Raw genomic sequence first — 19458 nt, 5'->3', positions numbered from 1 at the left:
TAATACAGTATAACCAACTGATTATGGCCTATAAAATCCTGTATAGTCCAGACAATACTCCTGCACTTAAATTACAATCACCCCTATAACAATCCTAGACCGCTTGATCCTCTAACATTGTACTACTTGAACTAGCGAGTCTATTAACACAGCTGGTGATTCTCTCTTTGCAAATCCTGCACGTAGATCCTGGAACCCACTTCCAGCTGATATTACCCTAATGTCCACCTTAGGTCATTTAACAGTAGACCCAAACAACATTTGTCATGTAACTGGCTATGTCAGTGTATCAGGCCTGGCTAACTCGGATGTGTAACCTGTGTGAACCACTGTACTGTGTAAATACAATTTAATCCTGGCTTGTGCTCAGGTCTAACATTAACCTGTGGAACATGTTGGACCTGCTTACTTATGTAATCTCTGTAAATAATCTGTTTGTACTATGTCATGCTAGTATTCTGTAATTCTGTATCTGCTACCCTCATAGCTTGTCTCCACGGGCCTACCCTGGGAATGGACATGCATCCAGTTGGGCTATCCCAGTCAACATATGTAGGAAAGATAAATAAAGCAATACATGATATTACAGTGACGACAATACCAGTCAGACATTGCCACACACTGACAGCATGCTGAACACACTGGGGCATACGTGGGGACTCTGACTAGCAGCCTGCCTGTGCATCACACACCTCTGCAGCTGGCACACAGGCATATGTTCCGTCAGAAAAGAGCACATGCCACACATGGCACGCACATCCCCTGTGCCACACACCCACAGCCTGTAGGGCTACACAACACACCTGCTACAGACGTGTCAGGTACCTGTCATGTGTGCTGCACTGGTGTCCCGCTCAACAGGCTGTATCTGGTGAAGGGCACGGAGATATGACTCAGGGGCACTATGGTCCACCACAGCACACATGCATACAGGTCAGACAGAGGCATGGACAGATATGACTCACTCATTGACCATGCCAGTGTGGCTGCCTGGGACATACCTCCCTAGATTACATGATAGGGAACATAGAATGGATCTCTCAGCATGTGGCACAGGCCAGTATGTGCCTGATGTTGGTTGCCAACATACTCTCCCCAGGTATTCTACCACTATATGTGGGAAGGCTGTTGTATGTCTACATTATACTCAGTCTCCACTGTCATTCATAGGGTATCCACTGGCTGTCAATGTCTGCTTACATGCTAGGGAAGCCACATTGATGTTCACGGGTCATCTTGCACGTGACACACATGGCCCGATGTATACTGGCATGGCTCCTTGGTACACACATACTGCCTTATGCTGCAGGACATGGTTTACATAGCGACCTCTGTGGGTATCACACAGGTTAGGACACTAACAGTGCTGCTACACAACTACAGCAGTGTACACCGGAGGATGCATGCACCGGACACTGCCCTCAGCACGGTGAACTGCAGTGTCTGTGCAGTACCAGATGCATGATTCATGGCTCACAGGTGTTACCCATCACTGACAGGTTATGCCCCTTACCATGCCTGTTGTCCCCTACACATGTAACACACATGGATAGGAGTGTGGTATCCCAAGTTAACACAGATACACACACCCCCAGGTTGTTGGCACAGCACAAACCATCAGGGCCTACTCAGGTGCAGCTGACAGTGTGTCGGACTGCCATCTGGTTCATAGCATGGCACACACAACCCTCACATACACAGGAAGACCACCTATCCTCCATAACAACACCGGCAATATGACAGTCCCATGAACTGTGTTTATAAGGCCATACTGCATCCAGCCGAACATTGTGTGTGAGCATTACTGTAGCTACAACACTCTAGCTGAAGAGTTCACAGCATGTGGTCACTGAAATGCAGTGGAATGATATGTTACCACTACCACAACAGGTGGGAACATACAGCACCTGTACATTGACTACATGTACACTATATGGGCCAGACCAGATGTGTATCCCCTGCTGTAGGTCTTTCACCATAGACACCCACACTGTATAGGGACATACCACGTGCGGACCCTGCACACTAGGACACACAGTCATATTGGTATACATTGCTAATACCATTTATCCACACAAAGCATGTGTCCGACATGGTAACTACTGCAGGTCACAGGTATTTCTGTGTATGTGTCACACACATACATCATGTGTGCAATGCCATTGCTGGGTTAGGCGATGGCATGCATTGGTATGTACAAACAACCGCACAAGGTCATACTGTGTGACACAACCACACGTGATAGTTGTGGGTTACCCAAACATGCCTATCTGTACTCTGACGATGGTAATAGACACAGTAGCAGAGCACACTATTGGCATTACTAGCCAACCAGCCCTGTCTGGCTGTGCTGATAGTGTGGTGACATCCCCTGTGTTTACTGGTGGGGTATGCAGCATCTGGTGTATAGTAGTATTTGCCAAAAGGATCTGTTCCCTCACACTAGCATTTACACACACCCTACTACCCCCACACACATGCAAACTTGCCATATGCAGGATTCATTCCCCTACCTACCTATGTCATGACACGTGAGAGGGATGCATTAGCATAGCGCACTGTTCGGTTTACTAGATAGTTCCTCGTCTCTGGCTATACTTAGAGGGTGCTGACAACATCAGTACTTTGAAAGGGTAATGTGCATCAGGTATTGTGATCTCCTGATTGCCAAAACTAACATGTTTTTCATACGGAAATGCACACACACAAACTCCCCACAGCCAAACACACACACACATGCCATTTACAGGTTTCAAATTCCTACCTAACTACATTACGATACTCGGGAGAGACGCATTAGCAGAGTGCGCTATTCACATTACTGGGAGGCTTCCATTCCCCTGCTGTACTTATAGGGTGCTGACATCATCTGTGTTAAGAAAGGGACGTCTGCATCCTGTAGTGTGTTCTCCCAGTTGGCAAAAGGAACATTTACCTCATACATATCTGCACACACACAACAACCCCCCCCCCATCCAAACACACACACTTGGCATAAGATTCAAACCACTACCTAACTATGTTATGACACATGAGACGGATGCATTAGCAGAGCGCGCTATTCACATTACTGGGAGGCTTCCCTTCTCCTGCTATACTTATAGGATGCTGACATCATCTGTGTTAAGAAAGGGGTGTGTGCATCCTGTAGTGTGTTCTCCCAGTTGGCTAAAGGAAAATTTCCCTCTCACAGCCTTTCACACACACAAACCCCACTCACCCACACACATACACACACACTGAGCATTTACAGGATTCAACCCCCTACCTAACTATATTATGACACTTGAGGGTGATGCATTAGCAGAGCACACTATCCGAATTACTGGGCATCTGTTCTGCACCTGTAGTATTTCTAGGGTGCTGACATCTTCATTTCCACAGAGGTTTGTGGTTGTCTTACTACCTGTCAGGTGGGGGATAGCATGTATATGCATATGCAGCCACCTACATCAGGGTCAGATGTGCACATCGCACTGGCAGGTTATGTTCTATACCATGCTTTGGGACCACAGGACCTGTAACACACAACACTACCAGTCCAGCACACCACACCCACATCCAGGACACACACCTAGCTTCCCTGGGAACAGTGCCAGGATATGCAGGTATTCACATACACCATTCCAGTTGTTAACATCAGGTACAGGCATATTGTGTGTGAGAACTACTCAGGCCTCTACCACTTTACCCTACCGCCACTACAATTTGTGGGTCCATGTGCTATGGCAGAACCACACACCACAGCCACATGGGTTAATACATATTGCACATGTCCATCTGCAACGTGGGTACCCACTGTTCCACACCAAAGGTAGACCACCATTGTTGATACCTGCCCATGTCCACCTTTTCCTGGACATCCATATCCCATCTCCACCCCCAGGCAAGGTTGTCACTGCACACAGACTGTGTTTAGCACAAGCAGACTCTACACTTGTGTAGACTGGGGTGGATGACTTCAGAGGACCCATGCTGGAGGACTATACTGGCCACGCAGCATATTCCTTGACACTTGCATCCTATGAGCATGTGTACAGTTTGCATTGGTCATTCAGATATTGGCAAAGGCTCTTGCTACCCCCATAGTGCCTATGTTAGGCAGGGCTCGAATGACAAACCCACCTTCATAGGTATCACAAGGGATACAAAACTAAGAGCAATGCTACCCAATGCCAGATATCTAAACCTCCAGATGCGTGCACACAAAACACTCCTTGGCATGGAAAACATCGATATCTGTGCAGTTACAGATGCCTGGTTCAGGGCTACTGAGAGCACACCAGCACTACCGGGTTTAACCCGGTTGATTTCTTTGAAACAGTCACCAAGGCCATTGACGAGGGGAAGGTGGTTCACACAGCCTACCTGGACCTTGCAGAAGCCGTCACAACAATACCCCACTTGGCCATTCTAGAGAACGTCACCAGCTTAAATATAAGGCCCTATGTCACTAGATGGATTGCACAGTGGCTCAAGGACAGATACTACATGGTTAGCATTGCTGGAGCCATGCCAGACCCCACAACAGTTACGGGTTGTGTCCCACAAGGCTCAGTCCTGGGACACTCTTGTTGGGTATATTTTATTGGAGGTACAGGCCAACACGGACGGACTGTGGCTGTCCAAATATGCAGATGACTGCAAACAGGCCACCATAATCGCCTCTTCAGCGGACACAAGCATCTTCCAAAGGGGCATCATAGCAACAGACAACTTGTGCCAGAGCCATGGCCTTCTGCTGAACAGTGTTTAGAAAGGGGAATGTGCATCCTGTAGTCTGTTCACATAGTTGACAAAAGGGACATTGTCCTCACACACACTACCCCCCCTCAAACAATCACACACACTTGCCCTTCATAGGATTCAAACCCCCACCTAACTATGTTATGACACGTGAGATGGACACATTAGCAGAGTGTGCTATTCGCATTACTGGGAGGCTTCTTTTCTCATGTTATACTTATTGGGTGCTGACACCATCGGTGTTTAGAAAGGGAATGTGCATCCTGTAGTGTGTTTTCCTATTTGCCAAAAGGGACATTTCCTTCACACACACCCCCCTCAGACAAACACACACACTTGCCATTCACAGGATTCAAACCCCTACCTAACTATGTTATGACACTTAAGACAGACACATTAGCAGAGCACGCTATTCGCATTACTGGGAGGTTTCTTTTCTCCTGCTGTACTTATTGGGTGCTGACACCATCGGTGTTTAGAAAGGGAATGTGCATCCTGTAGTGTGTTTCCCTATTTGCCAAAAGGGACATTTTTTCCCCACAGACTTACACACACACCAACCCCACTCACACACACTGAGCATTTGCAGGATTTGACACCACTACCTAACTATGTTATGACACTTGAGACGGACGCATTAGCAGAGCGCGCTATTCGGATTATTGGGAAGCTTCTTTTCTCCTGCTGTACTTATTGGGTGCTGACATCATTGGTGTTTAGAAAGGGAATGTGCATCCTGTAGTGTGTTTCCCTATTTGCCAAAAGGAACATTTCTCTCCCACAGACTTACACACACACCAACCCCACTCACACACACACACACTGAGCATTTACAGGATTTGAAACCCCTACTTAGCTATGTTATGACACTTGAGATGGACGCATTAGCAGAGCGCGCTATTCGGATTACTGGGGAGTTTCTTTTCTCCTGCTGTACTTATAGGGTGCTGACATCATCTGTGTTTAGAAAGGGGAATGTGCATCCTGTGGGGAGGCAGATACCAAGCACACTCTGGCTAAGCTGTCATTCCCCTAGGGCACACAGCCTAGTGTTGACCTTTACACCCATATGTTTGTGAAATGCACATTATTTGTTGCTGATAGACTGTTTGCACATCTTTATTGCCATAGCATTCCCTGTTTGTATGAACAACTTGTGCATCTGTGGAAGATGTTTGCATCTGGGAGGGATCCACTATATCACGTATGTCTCTGTAGTCATTTAGCTGTGTGCACTGGGCAGAATGGTATAATGTGGTTGGTTCCTGGAATACAACATAACAATACCAGCTATGTGTGTCCAACTGCTACACCGAGATTTGGCCTAAGTGTGTGAGCATGCCCAGTTCAGCCTTCCCATGGCATGTTGTCAATGTGTGTGAGCATGCCCAGTGTGAGCATTCCATATGGTGGACTCTGCAGCCCACCACATTTGTGGATGAGTGTGAACTTCAACAACTATCACCCGTTTATGGTTGTGTGTTGTGTGTCATGTTGTGTAGTTACGGTACAACTGCTTTGTGTGTGAACACAACAGGGTTATACTGTGCCTGCAGTGTTTGCATGGGATACTTTGCATACAGTTGTCAACATCCTTTCACACTGACCTAACACTGTAGTACTGTATAGTGTACTGGTAGTACTTTGACTGTGGTGGGCAGTATCCTAGGCTTTACTGCTATCACTGCTTTACATTTCGATAGTGGGCACAACAGCCTGGTTATGGGCCAGTTGTGTACATCTGACCATGTTGCATTCTGTTCAGATATGAACTACTTAAACCAGGCTTGTCCAACATTGGTAGTGTATTCCACAACATAGGTGTACATTTGCAAACACTAGCGATGTGCCCTAGTCCATGTGTAATGCTATTTGGAGAGTATGTTTGTCCTTCAACACACATTGTACGTGGGGTTTGCCATGACATATGTCATGGTTACTATACTGTGCCTCTGTCTACCTGTGACATGACAGTGGTACCCAGGATAAATCTACCATCTCCCATCCACTCATCAGGGTTCCTATTGAGGAAGATTGATATGTGACTCTATGGGTAGCCTGTGCTGGGGGTGGCGTCTGTGTTATGGAGCACGCAGTACAGCTTGTCCTATGTAAGTCAGTGCTGGGGTTCAGGTCTCTCATGTGCATAGCTCACTGCCATTCAGATTGTACAAGGTGCAGCATGTTCATTGATGCCAGCAACACAGGCAACACATGGCATCTGTGCAAGCTCTTTGATACTCCTGATGAGGTACTGCTGGGGACTTTACAGTTGATGGAGGTGTCTGCTGAGGTACATCCCACAGGGGCTATTGTAGTCAATTGTACCGCTGATGAAGGATGACTGCAGAGCCACGATGACCTCCCCTTATCTAGATCTGACAGCCTTTGTGATTAGGTGGGTATATGGTATGTTCCTGTAAACACTACAGCACATGTTTGTCCAATGCAGGATATCTATCACCTTGTGTCCCCAGGTCTCTCATTACATGTTAACTACATAATGGGTTCACCTATGTGGTAATTGGTGGGCACTTACTGTATATCCACGGGGGTTGACTATACACGTTTCTGCACTTAGCTTGCTGACATGGCTATGGCACCAGTTGTCTGTTTCTATGTGGCCCTTTTGTGGGATGCTTGTGTCAGCTGGTGGATCATATGTGGTGAGCAGTTTGTAGTCCTCTGCAGACATGTTCGGACACAGTCCTTCCATGTTTGCCTGTACCTATGGGACATATATACCAGACGAGGGAGATCCCAGGACAAAGCCTTGTGGGATGCCAGTTATATCTGGTTTGTAGTCTGACATGGCTGCAGCATGTCTGACCATGTCTGTTCTGTCCTTGGTCTGGTTTGCAACCCCTCTACTGACATGTGGGTTTATATTTAAGCTGGTGAGCCTATCTATAATGAACACATAGGGTATTGTATAGAAGCCTTTGCAAGGTCCAGATACACTGTGTGGAGCACATTGCCCTCATCAGTGACCTTAATGGCTGTTTCAATTGAGTCAAACATGGTTAGGGGTAGGATCTGCACTTGGGAAGGCCACACTGGGTTGGGTCCGGTGTCAGTAGGTCCCCAATATCTTTATGTCTGTGGTACATGCTGATCCTTTCCATAGCTGTGCAAACCGAGCTTCTCAGGATTCTGGGGTAGTAGTGTTCAGTATCCATTCAGGCAACACCTTTGTTGAGAAGGACCACTGTTGTTGTACACTGCTCTTTGGGTACATATTCTGTGGTAAGGCTGACATTGAGCAGTAGTGTGGTTTGGCATTCCATTCATCTTGGAGTCCATGTTGCACTAAGCCCAGGACAACATCTCATACCATTGCTGCTGTGTGTTTTGCTTTGTAGATGTTGGCTGTTACCTCAGCATCTGCAATGTCAGGGGGCCAGCAGTCTTCTGGGATAGATATTCTGCATTCGTGGGGGGGGGTTTGCATTGCACCTGTCAGGATGTATGTTGGCAATATGTGTGTGTGTTTGTGATATTTGTGTGATTCAGGGCATATCTGTGAATTCCCAACATGGTTCCTACCTTCAGTTGTGAAAGCCTTGGGATTATCCTTAGTGTCCTGTACAATTTGTATCTTCATAGGTTCATAGGGTCATACTAGGCTATACACCCTGGGCATTTGTTAGCCTAGCCAGAGTGTGTGTGGCTTTTGACACCCCTTGCTATGTGCATATTATGGCCATTTATGTTTTGCTTGGCTGTGCCTCTGTCTGGACATGACACAGTGAAGACCCCCAGTGTAACTCTACAATCATCCATCCACTTGGCAAGATTCCTGTTGAAGTGTGTCAGTGAGGGGCTCTGCCTAACATGGAATGGGATTCTGGTCCAGGGTGTAGGGAGCCTCTGGATTATGTATCTGTCCCACCAGCACATCCTATTTCATTATTTGTTGAGGTTGACATCTCTCCCTCTCACAGCTCCGATGGATTTGTGTTTTCTGGGGTGGAGCATGTCCATTACTCCTGTGTTGGGCATGGCCTCCTACAACAGGCATGCAATGCCTCTGTGTAGGCAGTATGTGACTGGATTCAGCTGGGGTGACTACAGCCAGGCAGCATATGACATATATTTGTGACCCTTTATCCTCTTGGTGAGGTACCTTTGAGGTCTTTCTAACTGCTGCAGGTGTCAGGTAAGGTACATCCCATATGAGGCATTGTACTGGATTATGGGTGTGATTGGAGGAAAGTATGGGGGCACAATGACCTCTGTTGCCGTAGATGTGACTCCTTTCCTGCTACGGTGTCAAATGTAGACAGTCTTCCTAGCCACATTGGCAATGTGGGTGTCACATAACAGGTTACTGTCCACTTGTGTCCCTAGGTCCCTGGTTACTCTTTCTATACATACTGGTTTACCACCTATGTGGTAATTAGTGGTACCTTGTTTGTTATTTGGTGGGACATTCATACTGTCCATTGTCTTTAGGACAGCTGGGTGGGGTTATTGTGTGTGAGAGTGCGGTCTGTAGCATTGCCTACAGTTAGTTGCACATGTGTGAACCCCAATGCCTTGTGCATTGTCAGTTACCTGGACGTATGGGTGTCTGTGCTGACTATGGATACTCACCCTCCTTTTATGTTTCGTTCCAGGTTTTGGGGCCATGACACATGATACGTGGTATAACCTGGTAGTGCTGGTGTGCTGTCAGGAGGCTTGCAGCAGGTTTCTGTCACTGCACAGACATCGATGTTCTCCATTCTGGGGATGGCCTCGGGAGCATGCATATTGGGGTGTACACATCTGGCATTGGTCAGCATTTCCCTTATGTTTCTTCCCACTTATGTTTTCTAGGGTGGTGGGTCAGTCTTTTCAGCCTTGCCTACAAAAGGCTCTATGGAGGTGGCAAAGGCCTTATCCAATATTCAGACGCCCAGGGGTAACAGGTGCAGGCCATCCCAAGGACAGCTGCGTGGCTTGTCAAGCATGACATCCCAAGTGGACAGACATTGCATCCCCTTGGAATAACACCAGTAAGTGTGCCACTTGCTATGACTGATCATTCCATGTTTGTACTGTGGCATTACTCTTGGTAAGGGTAGGATGCTGCGGACGGTGAGTGTCATACCGGCCTGGACTACATAATCAGATAGCTCATCTATGTCTCTTTTCATGTAGTCTAGGGCGGTACATCTCAGGTCATTCACACCAGCATGGACTATGACTGCATCATATTTCTACTTGCTTTGGAGTGACCTACATACTTCTGTTATGTGGCATATTGTGGCAGCCTACAGGCAGCTTACTGTACCCTTTCCCTTGTTCAGTCTGGTGTGCGGGACATCAGTGTGTCTGACTATGGAGTCACCTATCACAACTGTATCAGGCATGTTGTTTCTCCTTCTGGCCTGTGACTGTTTGGCACACCAGCTTTGTGTGCTATGTGTTGCATGTGCTATGTTTGGAGGCTGTTTGATTGGGTGTCTGCTTTAGAGGCCTCTGTTGGTGTGCTGTGTTTGTAATTTGTGCCACCGGGAATGTTTGTCTGTGTTTATGTGTTTGGTTTGCAGTTGTGATAGGTCTATGTGGGACTGTGTTTGTGGTGTGTGTGGTTACCTTCTCCTACTGACTTGTTTTGGGAGTACTAAGTTGAGGGAGCTCAGCCTCCAGTTTGGATGGATGGTTGCAACTCTCACATATGTTTGTATTTCTTGAGTGGTGTTGGGGGTTGTCTGTGTACTTGGGGCAGGTGTGACATTGCCTCAGGATTCACAGATTCCACTTGTTGTGGCTGGCCTTAGTGGATTGCATGTGTGGACAGATTTTATTGCCATACTACTGATCAGTGATTACTTCATTGTTCGTGTTTGCTCTATCATGTAGTAGCTTCCTCATTCTCTTGCATGTTTTGGTTATGGCTGGTGTCCACCATGCCAGATTTAGGCACTGTGTCTTGTTTTAATTTAGGACTGCATAATCCAAGCATTCCTGGCAGTGTTCATGGAATGGCTGTATTACAGGTTCTGAGGTGAGATAGGTTTGTGTTTTGAGCCTTACCTATTCATGGCGCACTGTGGGTGACAACAGCCTTTGCCAGTATCCATACGGCCTGCACTGATAGGTGCATGCCAGTCCTAGCAGGTGGTGCATCATGTCATGCTCAGCATGTCATCCCAGACTGGCACACATTGGGTCCCCTTTGACTAACTGTGATACTTCAGTCAATTGTTGCACTTGATCATCTCGTTGTCATGTTGTGGCATGATGCTTGGTGAGGGTAGGATGTCAGTCAGGGTCCTCAGGTGTGCATATAGTACTTGGTGTTATATTACTTGACACATAGCATTCATGCCTCAGGTGGTGCTGCAGGGCTGCCTCTGTCGGATGCGCATATTACACTTCCCTGTACATGTTTGAGAGCAGGTTGTGTCACGTTAGGCATCCCTGTTACTATATGAGTGAGTCAGAGAGGGGTATCATTCCCAAGGTTCCTACTGAGCCAATGTATGTGCTATGCGTTGCCTCTTTGCCAAGGCCAGAGCATACTGGGCACGCCTCCTTCTGCCTACTGGGGCAGGCTCAGGTTGTTCCTCCTCCAAGTCACGCTCTGCCTGTGATGGCCTTGGCAATGGTGGGGGGCTGTTTGGCCAGGCCCTATGCTGGTCCTGCTGCAGCTGTTTTCGCAAGATCATATTATGTAGCATAGCACATACCATGACAATTTGGGTACATGTAGTTGGTGTGTACTGCAAGGCTCCACCAGATGTGTCCAGACACCGGAACCGTGACTTGAGCAGCCCAAACACACGCTCTATCACATTACGTGTTTGTGCGTGTGCCTCATTATGGCGTTCCTGTTCAGGTGTGTGTGCGTTTCTGATGGGTGTCATCAGCCACGGCTCCAGTGCATAACCTGCATCCCCACTAGGTGTCCGTGTGGGATGTCCCCATTGGCAAATGTCTGGTACAGCTGCGTCAAATGCCAGATGTGGGAATCGTGATAACTCCCAGGGCAGCCAGCACACACATTCATTATTATGCCCTGGGCATCACACATGACCTGGCAGTTGATGGTCAGGAAGCCCTTGCAGTTTATGTAGGCCCTACCCGCTCTCCTGCTGGTGCTTTGATGCGTATGCGTGCAGTCTATAGCACCCAGTACCTCAGGGTATTCCGCTATTTGCTGGAAGAGACGCATATTGCTGGCCAATACCTCACGGGCATTGGGGAAATATACATGATCACCGACATGTGCTGACATGGCATCCAGGAACTGGTGTAGTACTCTGGAGGCTGATGCCTGTGATATCCCCATCATATCGCCAGTTGGTCTCTGGAAGGTACCTGTTGCTAGTATTCTTAGGCCAACACATACCTTGGTTTCCACTGGGATGGGTTCCCCTCTGTTGGTTCTGTGTGTGAGGCGTGGCCTGCACAGCTCAACAATCTGATGCAGGAGCTCTCTGTCCACTCTATAGCGCTCTACTATCTCCAGCTCATGTAACCCGTGGTAGGGGACCCTGGGCCTGTACACTCTTCTCCGTCTCCTCACTGTGGGTTGTCTGGCACCTTCTGCATTGTCACCACCCTCAGCAAGTCGCCTATGTCTCATTATGACAGCTATGGCAGCCCCTAGCATTTCTGCACTGAGTTCAGCTTTTTCAGTTTTCACTTCTATTAGCTTACTCCTGTCTTGCAGTGTCTCTTAATGAAAACATCCTGCACTACTGTTTGCAGAGTTTTAAGTGCTGGGTTGGGCTACTATTCTGCCTGTGTAATTGCCTGCTTCTAATTATTTTCACCTGCTAGCTTCAGCAGTTATCCCTGCTAGCTTCCTATTAATTCTGTTGTTTCCTTTTTCCTCTCTGTTTCCTCAGGGGGGAGCAAGTTGCATACTATCTGACACACGCTCACAGTGGCTTACACGCGCGCACACGTGCTTACACGGTTAAGGATCTACTTATTCAGGTTTAAATGTGCGTACACCCGCGCAAACACTGTTACACGTCTGCCAACAGCCTCCAACATACTCAGACTGCCTTACACGCACGCACACCCATGCAAACAGTGTTAAACATCTCCCAACACGCTCCCACATGCTCACACTGCCTTACACGCGCGCACACTGCCTTACTCGCGCTTCATTGCACGCACACGCGTGCATGCACGGCCAGCAAGAAACTTTGGTATAGGTAACAGTGTACACCTTCCATTTCTTGTCTTTCCATGACTTATGTAGTGGCACACCTCTTTCCATGATCTGTGCCTGTCATCTGTCATGTTACACTGGCCTCCAATGAACTGCGTTTCTGTCTACCATTCCCCCCAGTGATGTCACCTATCTCCTACTCTATTCCTCCCCCTTTTGTATCTCTTACACTACTCAGACCGTGCTCATTTGCTATGTGACTGTGGGATTCAGTATCCTAACCCTCATTTACATGAGATTGCCTACTAATGCTTAGTTACATGTCTTAGACTCAGCTTCCCCCCTTAGCAACCACTACACGGTGGCCATGTTGGTTTTGGTCTGCTGGTCCCTGCATTGTCATTCCATGTATTGCATGAAACCCACATTTGTGGGTTTATAACCTTCTTTTTTATGGTTTTATACAGCGCAGCCCGTTTGCATGGGCTGCGCTGGGTTTAAACATCGGCGTTTGCCGAAAAAAAAAATCATATTTTTAATATTTTTGCATCGGGTTATCTTGCCAATGGCCACATATTTGGCCATTGGCATGCTGCCTGACTCATATGCAACCCTTTTTTGGAGCTGACATCGCTCCGTTGTGGATTTTGCAGAAATGTACTCAGTTGTCAACTGAGTACATTTCTGCAGCTAAAACGTCTCCTACACGGACTGGTTTCTGCTTCGTGGATCGCTAATATACCTCATTTGCATATCTTTTGGATGCAAGTGAGGTATTTAGCATGTCCACTCCCAGTCCGTGTAAGAGACGTTTTAGCTGGTCTCTTACACGGAGTTTAGGGCTGTTCCTGGATCGCAAGGCTTGCATGGAGTGTTGCACGTCTCTTACACTCCGTGCAAGCCTTCGTGAATCCTGCCCAATATTTTGGTTCAAGATTAGGTCACTTGAAGAATAGGACCGAGACAGTGGAGCTTGAGTGGATCTTTAGGATTAGATCAAATAGGAGCTCTTGATTGAACTACCATGTTACTTGAAACCTTTCCTGAAATTACAGGCTTTATGAAAGAACTTAATGTTTTTATTGTTATGATAAAAATTGTATGTGTATATATGGCATCTACCACAGGGTATAGTGCCTGCATATTTGAACTGCTTCTTACTGTAATTGGTACACCTTGTTTGCTGTAGCATAGACTAGATCCAGGCCTGCTGAATCTAGCTTTGTTTGTATGCTTGTTGTTTGTTTGCTTATTTCCCTGAAAAGCTAATTTCACCTAAAACATGGCTTTTCAGCGCTTCTGTGGATCCCTAGTGATATCTGCATTGCTTACTGTACTTATTTCCTTGTTTCACTTGAAAGAAAGTTACTGTTTGTCATTTTTTGCATTTAAGTTACCTGTAACACATTGCATTTAAGTTACCTGGCACTTGCTCACTAAAGCAATTATATAAGTCAGCACTAAAAAAATGAAAAGCACTACACCCTCACAAACTCCCCTTGAGTACCTTGTTCCCCATTGGCCCTTTTTTTCAATTATAAAGGAATTCCCAATACTATTCTAGCATGTCCAAAGGTCAGTTGTCAATCTCCTCTCTGGTCCAGCTGGTGAATCTGGGAATCTTGAGGCAATGTTACAGCTGCCTCATGTACACAGACAACCCTCTCCTCCTCCCAACAAATTCCAACACATGTGAGAGATGTAACCATATAGCCAAACTGGAGGCTAAGCTCTCTCAACTCAGTACTGGTGTAACCAGTCAGGAGGAGAAGGAAACCACACTCACTACAATTCCAGTCTCACATAGACCTACCACGACAGCAAACCAAACACATAAACACACAAAAATATACTCAGAGGCTCTAAATAAAAATCTGCCTAAGCAGCAGAGACCTCCAAAGCAGACACCCAAGCAACCGCTACCCCAAAACAAAACACGTGCAACACATAGCTCACAAAGCCAGTGTGCCGAATAGTCACAGCCGTTAAGGCTAAACAACACACCTGATACACTTGTAATAGGTGACTCTATCGTCAGGCACACTGACGTCCCGCTCACCAGGCTGAACAAGGAGAAGGTCATGGTGAGCTGCCTGTTGGGTGCTAGGATCCACCACATAACACATGCACTCAGGTCACTCCAAGGCAAGTACAAATATGATTCAGTCATTGTCCATGCTGGTGTGAATGACCTGAGACGTACCTCCCTGGACTACATGAAAAGAGACATAGAGGAGCTCTCTAAGCATGTAGCCCAGGCCGGTATGACCCTGACCTTGAGTAGCATCTTACCCTCACCAAGAATGATGCCACAATATGAAGACAAGATGATCAATTTCAACAATTGGCTTAAGTATTGGTGTCATTCAAAGGGATCCAATGCCTGTCAGCCTGGGATGACATGCTCGACAAGCCACGATGCTTCGCTAGGGACAGCTTGCACCTGTCACCCCTGGGCTTTTGGATATTGGCAAAGGCTCTTGCTACCCCCATAGTGCCTTTTTTAGGCAAGGCTCAAAAGACAAACCCACCTCCATAGGTATCACAAGGGATAAGAAACTAAGAGTAATGCTACTCAACGCCAGAAGTCTAAACCTCAAGATGCATGCACTCGAAACTTTCCTTAGCATGGAGAACATCAATATCTGTGCAGTAACAGAAAACTGGTTCAAGGCTCCCGAGAGCACCCCAGAACTACCAGGTTATACCTCATACCATGCTTTTCGGCCCCAAAACTTGGACTGAACCACAAAAGGAGGGGGAGTATTAATATTCGTCAAAGATACCCACACCTCCAGGTTGGTGGCACAGCACGAAGCATCAGAGACTATCCATGTGCAACTATCAGTGGATAAAACTGCCTTCCAGTTTATAGCTTGCTACAGACCACCCTCCCAAACCCAGGAACCCCACTCGGCCTTCCTGAGAACACTGAAAAATATGAAGGCCTCTCCAAACACCATTATATTGGGCGACTTCAACTACCCAAACATAGACTGGGAGCATTACTCTAGCTCCAACACCCTAGCCCAAAGGTTCCTAGAATTTATAAACTCAAATATGGAACAACTTGTTACCACTCCCACAAGAGGGGAAAACATACTGGACCTGATCATCACCAACATGGGGACTTTATGCTCCAGACCAGAAGTGTATCCCTCACTGGTAAGATCAGACCATAAACTAATCTCACTGGATATTCACATCCCGACCCCACCCCCTGCCCAGAAAACCACAGTGAAAATCCTCCAAAGGCAGATGTCCTGTCTGGTGGACCCCAGCCATAAACAAACTATACAATAGAAGGAGGAAGCTACTACATGATAGAGCAAAATCCCAAAAAGGGAAGGCATCTCTGATCAGTATTAGCAGAAAACTATGGGCACTCATAAAATCGTCTAAGGCCAGCTTCGAGAGAAAAATTGCACAGGACACTAAGGATAATCACAAGGCTTTCTTTAGTTATGTTAGTAACCTGGGTGGGAATTCCCAGATATGCTCAGAATTAGTCCAAAATGACAAAAAATACACCGAACCCACAGACATTGCCAACATGCTAGCTGACAGGTTCAGTGCAAACTTCTTCCCCCCTCCCCACCAAAAGGGCAAATATCTATCCCAGCAGAGTGCTGCCCCCCTGACATCTCTGATGCTCAGGTAAGAGCCTCCCTCTCCAAAGCAAAAAACACAGCATCAATGGGACCAGACAGTGTTCCGGGCTGTGTCCTACATGAACTCCAAGAAGAGCTAAACCCAAACATAAAACTACTGTTCAATCTCAGCCTTACTACAGGATATGTACCCAAAGAGTGGCGTACAGCAACAGTGGTCCCTCTCCACAAAGGTGGTGCCTCAACGGATTCTGGAAACTATCGCCCCATAAGCCTGGCTAGCTTGGTCTGCAAAGCTATGGAAAGGATCATCATGGACCTCATAAATAAAGATATTGGGGACCTACAGACACTGGATCCTACCCAGTTCAGCTTTGTTAAGGGCAGATCCTGCCTCTTAAACCTGGTCAATTTCTTTGAAACAGTCCCCAAGGCCATTGACGAGGGGAAGGTGGTCCACACAGTCTACCTGGACCTCGCAAAAGCCTTCGATACAATACCCCACTCGGGCATTATAGATAAGCTCACCAGCTTAAATATAAACCCCTATGTCACTAGATGGGTTGCAAACTGGCTCAAGGACAGAACCCACGTGGTTAGAATTGCTGGAGCCATGTTAGACTCCAAACTAGTTACAAGTGGCGTCCCACAAGGCTCAGTCCTGGGACCTCTCTTGTTCGGTATATATTTCTCAGAGGTACAGGCCAAAATGGAAGGACTGTGGCTGACCAACTTTGCAGATGACTGCAAACTGGGCGCCATAATCGACTCTCCAGCTGACATAAGCATCCTCCAAAAGGGCCTCATAGAAACAGACAACTGGTGCCAGAGCCATGGCCTCAAGCTAAACACCAAAAAGTGTATAGTCATCCCCTTTGGCAAAAACAAAGTGCCCACAAATTACCACATAGGTGGTAATCCATTAAGTACAGAAGAAATAATTAGGGACCTGGGGACCCAAGCTGATAGCAATCTCTCATTTGACAACCACGTGGCCAAAGTCGTTAGAAAAACATTTTATATAGCCCACCTAATCATGAAGGGATTCACATCTAGATCAGGGGAGGTCATCGTGCCTCTTTACTCATCCCTCATCAGGCCCATAATTGAGTACAATGCCCCTTTTGGGATGTACCTTACCAGATACCTGCAGCAACTGGAAAGACCCCAAAAGTACCTCGTCAAGAGGATCAAAGGGCTCAAACAGATGCCATATGCTGCCCGGTTAAAGAAACTCCAGCTCTACTCAGTGGCATACCTCCTGCTCAGAGGCGATCTGTGCCTGACGTATAAAGCCATGTCCAACCTGGAATTAATGGACATGCTGCACATCAGAAAATCCAAATCCCATCGAGCCACGCTCGAGACTTGAACCTCAGCACTGAAATAAATAGGACATGCTGGAGGGACAGATTCATAACACAGAGGCTCCCTTCACTCTGGAATAAAATCCCAGTCCAGGTTAGGCAGAGTCCCTCATTAACTCTCTTCAAGAGGAATCTTGATGAGTGGATGGAAGATCGTAGGTTTACCCCGGGTATCACTTCTGTGTCACTGTTAGACAGAGGCACAGTATACTAACCTCGAAAAAGGGCATAGCAAAATTAATTTAAAATGGGTGGCGAAAGCCGAACACACTCTGGCTAGGCTTATAAATGCCCTAGGGCAGATAGCCTAGTATGAACCGATGAACCTATATAATGTTTTCTTTATTATATATTTTTTTTATTAGTATGACTACAGGTTTAATTATCTTAGATGGGTGTGTCTTTTTTGGTGTGCTCTGATTGGACGTAGTATCTTTTATATTGCATGTTCTTTACTTTGCTGTGGTCTGATGAAGCAAATTTTATTGTCGTGAAAGTGCTCATCATATTAAATATCATTTTACTAGCTCCAGTGTGCTTCCAGTGTTCGTATTTTCTTATTTTATGTATAATATGTATTAATCAGTCATTTAGTAAACAACATGTCCCAGCCATCTGGAAAATCTCATACAAAATTCCCCTACACAAAGGTGGAAGTTCAACTGAACTCACAAACTATAGACCAGTAGCTATCCTTTCATCACTATCCAAGCTACTTGAGAGGTGTATTCATTCCCGACTCATCCATTACTTTACAGACATAAACCTTCTGGCCAAATCCCACCATGGTTTCAGACCCCATCATAGCACCACAACTGCTCTCCTTAGTTTTGCCAACACTATCAATCAGTTCAGAAATGACAGTAAAATAGTCTCATCAGTCTTTCTTGATATGTCTAAGGCCTTTGCTACAGTTTTACACCCTAAGCTATTGACTGTTCTCACCAACCTTAATATTAGCCCTCCTGCTGTCAAATCTCCCCACTACTCCCTGTCACTCTAGAAGTCCCACAAGGTTCTATCTTTGGCTCCCTTCTCTTTTGCATGTTTACCAATGACCTTAACACCTCTTCTCCCCTAGCTTCCATTATCCAAAATGCAAACGACTCCACACTTATATGTGCTGCATCCACTACATAACACCTACAATACATTACTCAAAAGGCCTTCACTGAAATTGAATTATGGCTAACTAACTCAGACCTCATACTGAGCCCCAGCTAAACCAAACTCATGATCTTTCAACCCTCCAGAACAGGAGAACCTCCATCCACCTTCTATGTTATTGCAAGCAACAATACAAAAATCCATCCTGAACCACAAATAAGACTCCTAGACGTCATTATTGACACTATCAGGTTTTACCTCTTATCATGCGTTCCGGCCCCAAAATCCGGACAATACCAAGAAAGGAGGGGGGGTATCCATATTCATCAAGGACACCCACACCTCAAGACTGGTGGCAACGCACGATGCATCGGAGACCATCCAGGTGCAATTAACCATAGGCAAGACTGCTCTGCAAATTGTAGCATGTTACAGGCCACCCTCACAAACTCAGGAACCTCACATGGCCTTCCTGAAAACACTAGAGGGGATAAATGTATCACCAAACACC

This window comes from Protopterus annectens, chromosome 1.part2 (assembly GCF_019279795.1).
Source record: "Protopterus annectens isolate FY-2018-M chromosome 1.part2, PAN1.0, whole genome shotgun sequence".
Taxonomy (NCBI): Eukaryota; Metazoa; Chordata; order Ceratodontiformes; family Protopteridae; genus Protopterus; species Protopterus annectens.
This window is presented reverse-complemented; position numbering follows the sequence as displayed.